We start from the raw sequence: 7500 nt of genomic DNA on the forward strand, positions 1-7500 counted from the left end.
AAAAACAAAATCAGTTATTTTCTCTTAAAGTTCAAATTCTATCTGGTGTATGATAGTTGCTGGGACAATTCAACAACAGAGTTCAAAAAAGTTTATCATATCTTCTAGATACTTTTCAAAAATATTTCTAAAGACTGTAGAGACATAAAAATTAACTTGAAGTGATTACAATTGGATGCATTGGGCATCCTGGCATTCGGTAAGCTGCAAGTCAGGAAACTGATAGCAGAATCCCAAACACTGGTAAAACGACTGATTTTGGAACTCTGTCCTATGTGTAGGGGATGTTATGGTTCAATGGCAGGGGGTGGGGTAATGGTTAGGCACTAAGAAGGGAGGTTAAGAGTTTGGAACTATAGGAGTATGTTTAAGGTTATGCTGCAGATAGGAAGGGTCATGGTAAGATACTAAGAGGTTTTGGAGTTAGGCATTGGAAGGAAAAGAATTAAGGATAGGCTGCAGGTATGTTCAGTGTTAGAGTTATGGGCTCGATGTTGAAAGTTAGAAGGCTAACCTAGCAAGTGTCAGAATTGTGAGCATTGAGATGTCCCTAATATTGCAATGACCACCAGAAACCCAAGCACCAGTATCACGTACCTAACCCTAACCATATGTGAATGCTCTAATAAATCTCAATATGTTTTTTTACTTCATATAAAGTGAACAAAACACATTTAAATAATCATTTGATAGATCTTTGAGCCACATGAACACTGCACCCATGAGGTAGCATGGCCGAGCGGTCTAAGGCGCTGGATTAAGGCTCCAGTCTCTTCGGAGGCGTGGGTTCAAATCCCACTGCAGCCATATTTATTATTGATATATATTGTTAGAGGTTGATGTTTTCATTGTTATTTCCACAATAATGCAATTCAATTAGAAAAAAAGTGTTCATCATCACATTGTTATAACAGCTAATTTCTTTCTTTGCTAACTTCCCAAAGCTGTCATATAAATTTTTCAAAGAAAATGTCAGTGATTGGTTTCAAAGTGGTAAACTCGACTAAAATGCAAATTAATTAAAAATTAACCATTTCTCATCTAGATTGCATGGCAACCAATATTCTTTAAAAAAAAATTCTCACTTATGTTAAGAGCATCTAAAATGCTTAACATAAAACATATTTTTACATATTTCTTTACTACAACAACAACATTTTCTGTAATTCTAGTTCTAGATTCCAGACTGTGAGAAACTATGACTTACCTTTAAGTGTGGTAGCATGGCCGAGCGGTCTAAGGCGCTGGATTTAGGCTCCAGTCTCTTTGGAGGCGTGGGTTCAAATCCCACTGCTGCCATAATTATTTTCCAAAAACAAAATCAGTTATTTTCTCTTAAAGTTCAAATTCTATCTGGTGTATGATAGTTGCTGGGACAATTCAACAACAGAGTTCAAAAAAGTTTATCATATCTACTAGATACTTTTCAAAAATATTTCTAAAGACTGTAGAGACATAAAAATTAACTTGAAGTGATTACAATTGGATGCATTGGGCATCCTGGCATTCGGTAAGCTGCAAGTCAGGAAACTGATAGCAGAATCCCAAACACTGGTAAAACGACTGATTTTGGAACTCTGTCCTATGTGTAGGGGATGTTATGGTTCAATGGCAAGGGGTGGGGTAATGGTTAGGCACTAAGAAGGGAGGTTAAGTCTCTTCGGAGGCGTGGGTTCAAATCCCACTGCTGCCATATTTATTATTGATATATATTGTTAGAGGTTGATGTTTTCATTGTTCGTTCCACAATAATGCAATTCAATTAAAAAATAAGTGTTCATCATCACATTGGGCCTTATTTTGGTTCATTCTTTCTGACAAAATCCTTCTTAGATGGGCAAAACCATGTGCACTGCAGGTGGGGCAGATGTAACATGTGCAGAGAGAATTAGATTTGGGTGGGGTTTTACTTCAAAGTGAGATCTATATTGCAGTGTAAAAATAAAGCAGTCAGTATTTTCCCTGCACAGAAACAAAATTACTCACCCAAATCTAATTCTCTCTGCACATGTTACATCTGCCCCCCCTGCAGTGCACATGGTTTTGTCCATCTAAGAAGGATTTTGTCAGAAAGAATGAACCAAAATAAGGCCCATTGTTATAACAGCTAATTTCTTTCTTTGCTAACTTCCCAAAGCTGCCATATAAATTTTTCAAAGAAAATGTCAGTGATTGGTTTCAAAGTGGTAAACTCGACTAAAATGCAAATTAATTAAAAATTAACCATTTCTCATCTAGATTGCATGGCAACCAATATTCTTTAAAAAAAAATTCTCACTTATGTTAAGAGCATCTAAAATGCTTAACATAAAACAGATTTTTACGTATTTCTTTACTACAACAACAATATTTTCTGTAATTCTAGTTCTAGATTCCAGACTGTGAGAAACTATGAGTTACCTTTAAGTGTGGTAGCATGGCCGAGCGGTCTAAGGCGCTGGATTTATCCTCCAGTCTCTTTGGAGGCGTGGGTTCAAATCCCACTGCTGCCATAATTAGTTTCCAAAAACAAAATCAGTTATTTTCTCTTAAAGTTCAAATTCTATCTGGTGTATGATAGTTGCTGGGACAATTCAACAACAGAGTTCAAAAAAGTTTATCATATCTACTAGATACTTTTCAAAAATATTTCTAAAGACTGTAGAGACATAAAAATTAACTTGAAGTGATTACAATTGGATGCATTGGGCATCCTGGCATTCGGGAAGTTGCAAGTCAGGAAACTGATAGCAGAATCCCAAACACTGGTAAAACGACTGATTTTGGAACTCTGTCCTATGTGTAGGGGATGTTATGGTTCAATGGCAGGGGGTGGGGTAATGGTTAGGCACTAAGAAGGGAGGTTAAGTCTCTTCGGAGGCGTGGGTTCAAATCCCACTGCTGCCATATTTATTATTGATATATATTGTTAGAGGTTGATGTTTTCATTGTTCGTTCCACAATAATGCAATTCAATTAAAAAATAAGTGTTCATCATCACATTGGGCCTTATTTTGGTTCATTCTTTCTGACAAAATCCTTCTTAGATGGGCAAAACCATGTGCACTGCAGGTGGGGCAGATGTAACATGTGCAGAGAGAATTAGATTTGGGTGGGGTTTTACTTCAAAGTGAGATCTATATTGCAGTGTAAAAATAAAGCAGTCAGTATTTTCCCTGCACAGAAACAAAATTACTCACCCAAATCTAATTCTCTCTGCACATGTTACATCTGTTGTTGTAGTAAAGAAATACGTAAAAATATGTTTTATGTTAAGCATTTTAGATGCTCTTAACATAAGTGAGAAAAGATTTTTTCTTTCTTTGCTAACTTCCCAAAGCTGCCATATAAATTTTTCAAAGAAAATGTCAGTGATTGGTTTCAAAGTGGTAAACTCGACTAAAATGCAAATTAATTAAAAATTAACCATTTCTCATCTAGATTGCATGGCAACCAATATTCTTTAAAAAAAAATTCTCACTTATGTTAAGAGCATCTAAAATGCTTAACATAAAACATATTTTTACGTATTTCTTTACTACAACAACAACATTTTCTGTAATTCTAGTTCTAGATTCCAGACTGTGAGAAACTATGACTTACCTTTAAGTGTGGTAGCATGGCCGAGCGGTCTAAGGCGCTGGATTTAGGCTCCAGTCTCTTCGGAGGCGTGGGTTCAAATCCCACTGCTGCCATAATTATTTTCCAAAAACAAAATCAGTTATTTTCTCTTAAAGTTCAAATTCTATCTGGTGTATGATAGTTGCTGGGACAATTCAACAACAGAGTTCAAAAAAGTTTATCATATCTACTAGATACTTTTCAAAAATATTTCTAAAGACTGTAGAGACATAAAAATTAACTTGAAGTGATTACAATTGGATGCATTGGGCATCCTGGCATTCGGTAAGCTGCAAGTCAGGAAACTGATAGCAGAATCCCAAACACTGGTAAAACGACTGATTTTGGAACTCTGTCCTATGTGTAGGGGATGTTATGGTTCAATGGCAGGGGGTGGGGTAATGGTTAGGCACTAAGAAGGGAGGTTAAGAGTTTGGAACTATAGGAGTATGTTTAAGGTTATGCTGCAGATAGGAAGGGTCATGGTAAGATACTAAGAGGTTTTGGAGTTAGGCATTGGAAGGAAAAGAATTAAGGATAGGCTGCAGGTATGTTCAGTGTTAGAGTTAGGGGCTCGATGTTGAAAGTTAGAAGGCTAACCTAGAAAGGTTAATTTCTAGTTCTAGATTCCAGACTGTGAGAAACTATGAGTTACCTTTAAGTGTGGTAGCATGGCCGAGCGGTCTAAGGCGCTGGATTTAGGCTCCAGTCTCTTCGGAGACGTGGGTTCAAATCCCACTGCTGCCATAATTATTTTCCAAAAACAAAATCAGTTATTTTCTCTTAAAGTTCAAATTCTATCTGGTGTATGATAGTTGCTGGGACAATTCAACAACAGAGTTCAAAAAAGTTTATCATATCTACTAGATACTTTTCAAAAATATTTCTAAAGACTGTAGAGACATAAAAATTAACTTGAAGTGATTACAATTGGATGCATTGGGCATCCTGGCATTCGGTAAGCTGCAAGTCAGGAAACTGATAGCAGAATCCCAAACACTGGTAAAACGACTGATTTTGGAACTCTTTCCTATGTGTAGGGGATGTTATGGTTCAATGGCAGGGGGTGGGGTAATGGTTAGGCACTAAGAAGGGAGGTTAAGAGTTTGGAACTATAGGAGTATGTTTAAGGTTATGCTGCAGATAGGAAGGGTCATGGTAAGATACTAAGAGGTTTTGGAGTTAGGCATTGTAAGGAAAAGAATTAAGGATAGGCTGCAGGTATGTTCAGTGTTAGAGTTAGGGGCTCGATGTTGAAAGTTAGAAGGCTAACCTAGAAAGTGTAAGAATTGTGAGCATTAAGATGTCCCTAATATTGCAATGACCACCAGAAACCCAAGCACCAGTATCACGTACCTAACCCTAACCATATGTGAATGCTCTAATAAATCTCAATATGTTTTTTTACTTCATATAAAGTGAACAAAACACATTTAAATAATCATTTGATAGATCTTTGAGCCACATGAACACTGCACCCATGAGGTAGCATGGCCGAGCGGTCTAAGGCGCTGGATTAAGGCTCCAGTCTCTTCGGAGGCGTGGGTTCAAATCCCACTGCAGCCATATTTATTATTGATATATATTGTTAGAGGTTGATGTTTTCATTGTTATTTCCACAATAATGCAATTCAATTAGAAAAAAAGTGTTCATCATCACATTGTTATAACAGCTAATTTCTTTCTTTGCTAACTTCCCAAAGCTGCCATATAAATTTTTCAAAGAAAATGTCAGTGATTGGTTTCAAAGTGGTAAACTCGACTAAAATGCAAATTAATTAAAAATTAACCATTTCTCATCTAGATTGCATGGCAACCAATATTCTTTAAAAAAAAATTCTCACTTATGTTAAGAGCATCTAAAATGCTTAACATAAAACATATTTTTACGTATTTCTTTACTACAACAACAACATTTTCTGTAATTCTAGTTCTAGATTCCAGACTGTGAGAAACTATGACTTACCTTTAAGTGTGGGAGCATGGCCGAGCGGTCTAAGGCGCTGGATTTAGGCTCCAGTCTCTTCGGAGGCGTGGGTTCAAATCCCACTGCTGCCATAATTATTTTCCAAAAACAAAATCAGTTATTTTCTCTTAAAGTTCAAATTCTATCTGGTGTATGATAGTTTCTGGGACAATTCAACAACAGAGTTCAAAAAAGTTTATCATATCTACTAGATACTTTTCAAAAATATTTCTAAAGACTGTAGAGACATAAAAATTAACTTGAAGTGATTACAATTGGATGCATTGGGCATCCTGGCATTCGGGAAGCTGCAAGTCAGGAAACTGATAGCAGAATCCCAAACACTGGTAAAACGACTGATTTTGGAACTCTGTCCTATGTGTAGGGGATGTTATGGTTCAATGGCAGGGGGTGGGGTAATGGTTAGGCACTAAGAAGGGAGGTTAAGAGTTTGGAACTATAGGAGTATGTTTAAGGTTATGCTGCAGATAGGAAGGGTCATGGTAAGATACTAAGAGATTTTGGAGTTAGGCATTGGAAGGAAAAGAATTAAGGATAGGCTGCAGGTATGTTCAGTGTTAGAGTTAGGGGCTCGATGTTGAAAGTTAGAAGGCTAACCTAGCAAGTGTCAGAATTGTGAGCATTGAGATGTCCCTAATATTGCAATGACCACCAGAAACCCAAGCACCAGTATCACGTACCTAACCCTAACCATATGTGAATGCTCTAATAAATCTCAATATGTTTTTTTACTTCATATAAAGTGAACAAAACACATTTAAATAATCATTTGATAGATCTTTGAGCCACATGAACACTGCACCCATGAGGTAGCATGGCCGAGCGGTCTAAGGCGCTGGATTAAGACTCCAGTCTCTTCGGAGGCGTGGGTTCAAATCCCACTGCAGCCATATTTATTATTGATATATATTGTTAGAGGTTGATGTTTTCATTGTTATTTCCACAATAATGCAATTCAATTAGAAAAAAAGTGTTCATCATCACATTGTTATAACAGCTAATTTCTTTCTTTGCTAACTTCCCAAAGCTGCCATATAAATTTTTCAAAGAAAATGTCAGTGATTGGTTTCAAAGTGGTAAACTCGACTAAAATGCAAATTAATTAAAAATTAACCATTTCTCATCTAGATTGCATGGCAACCAATATTCTTTAAAAAAAAATTCTCACTTATGTTAAGAGCATCTAAAATGCTTAACATAAAACATATTTTTACGTATTTCTTTACTACAACAACAACATTTTCTGTAATTCTAGTTCTAGATTCCAGACTGTGAGAAACTATGACTTACCTTTAAGTGTGGTAGCATGGCCGAGCGGTCTAAGGCGCTGGATTTAGGCTCCAGTCTCTTCGGAGGCGTGGGTTCAAATCCCACTGCTGCCATAATTATTTTCCAAAAACAAAATCAGTTATTTTCTCTTAAAGTTCAAATTCTATCTGGTGTATGATAGTTTCTGGGACAATTCAACAACAGAGTTCAAAAAAGTTTATCATATCTACTAGATACTTTTCAAAAATATTTCTAAAGACTGTAGAGACATAAAAATTAACTTGAAGTGATTACAATTGGATGCATTGGGCATCCTGGCATTCGGGAAGCTGCAAGTCAGGAAACTGATAGCAGAATCCCAAACACTGGTAAAACGACTGATTTTGGAACTCTGTCCTATGTGTAGGGGATGTTATGGTTCAATGGCAGGGGGTGGGGTAATGGTTAGGCACTAAGAAGGGAGGTTAAGAGTTTGGAACTATAGGAGTATGTTTAAGGTTATGCTGCAGATAGGAAGGGTCATGGTAAGATACTAAGAGATTTTGGAGTTAGGCATTGGAAGGAAAAGAATTAAGGATAGGCTGCAGGTATGTTCAGTGTTAGAGTTAGGGGCTCGATGTTGAAAGTTAGAAGGCTAACCTAGC

General features: G+C 36.8%; 6 non-coding genes across 6 annotated transcripts; all 6 read left to right on the forward strand.

The window, feature by feature from the left end:
- The first annotated feature begins 1217 nt into the window (after positions 1–1217).
- Positions 1218–1299, forward strand: TRNAL-UAG (transfer RNA leucine (anticodon UAG)). Its single transcript has one exon. It is a non-coding gene; the product is annotated as a tRNA-Leu (tRNA).
- A 1111-nt stretch (positions 1300–2410) lies between these two features.
- TRNAI-UAU (transfer RNA isoleucine (anticodon UAU)) lies at positions 2411–2492 on the forward strand. The gene has a single exon. It is a non-coding gene; the product is annotated as a tRNA-Ile (tRNA).
- Positions 2493–3592: 1100 nt separating this feature from the next.
- On the forward strand, positions 3593–3674 carry TRNAL-UAG (transfer RNA leucine (anticodon UAG)). The gene has a single exon. It is a non-coding gene; the product is annotated as a tRNA-Leu (tRNA).
- Positions 3675–4265: 591 nt separating this feature from the next.
- Positions 4266–4347, forward strand: TRNAL-UAG (transfer RNA leucine (anticodon UAG)). The gene has a single exon. It is a non-coding gene; the product is annotated as a tRNA-Leu (tRNA).
- A 1229-nt stretch (positions 4348–5576) lies between these two features.
- Positions 5577–5658, forward strand: TRNAL-UAG (transfer RNA leucine (anticodon UAG)). The gene has a single exon. It is a non-coding gene; the product is annotated as a tRNA-Leu (tRNA).
- A 1229-nt stretch (positions 5659–6887) lies between these two features.
- On the forward strand, positions 6888–6969 carry TRNAL-UAG (transfer RNA leucine (anticodon UAG)). The gene has a single exon. It is a non-coding gene; the product is annotated as a tRNA-Leu (tRNA).
- Positions 6970–7500: the final 531 nt, after the last annotated feature.

The sequence above is a fragment of the Crinia signifera genome, unplaced genomic scaffold, assembly GCF_055691185.1.
Source record: "Crinia signifera unplaced genomic scaffold, ASM5569118v1 HAP2_SCAFFOLD_130, whole genome shotgun sequence".
Lineage (NCBI taxonomy): Eukaryota > Metazoa > Chordata > Amphibia > Anura > Myobatrachidae > Crinia > Crinia signifera.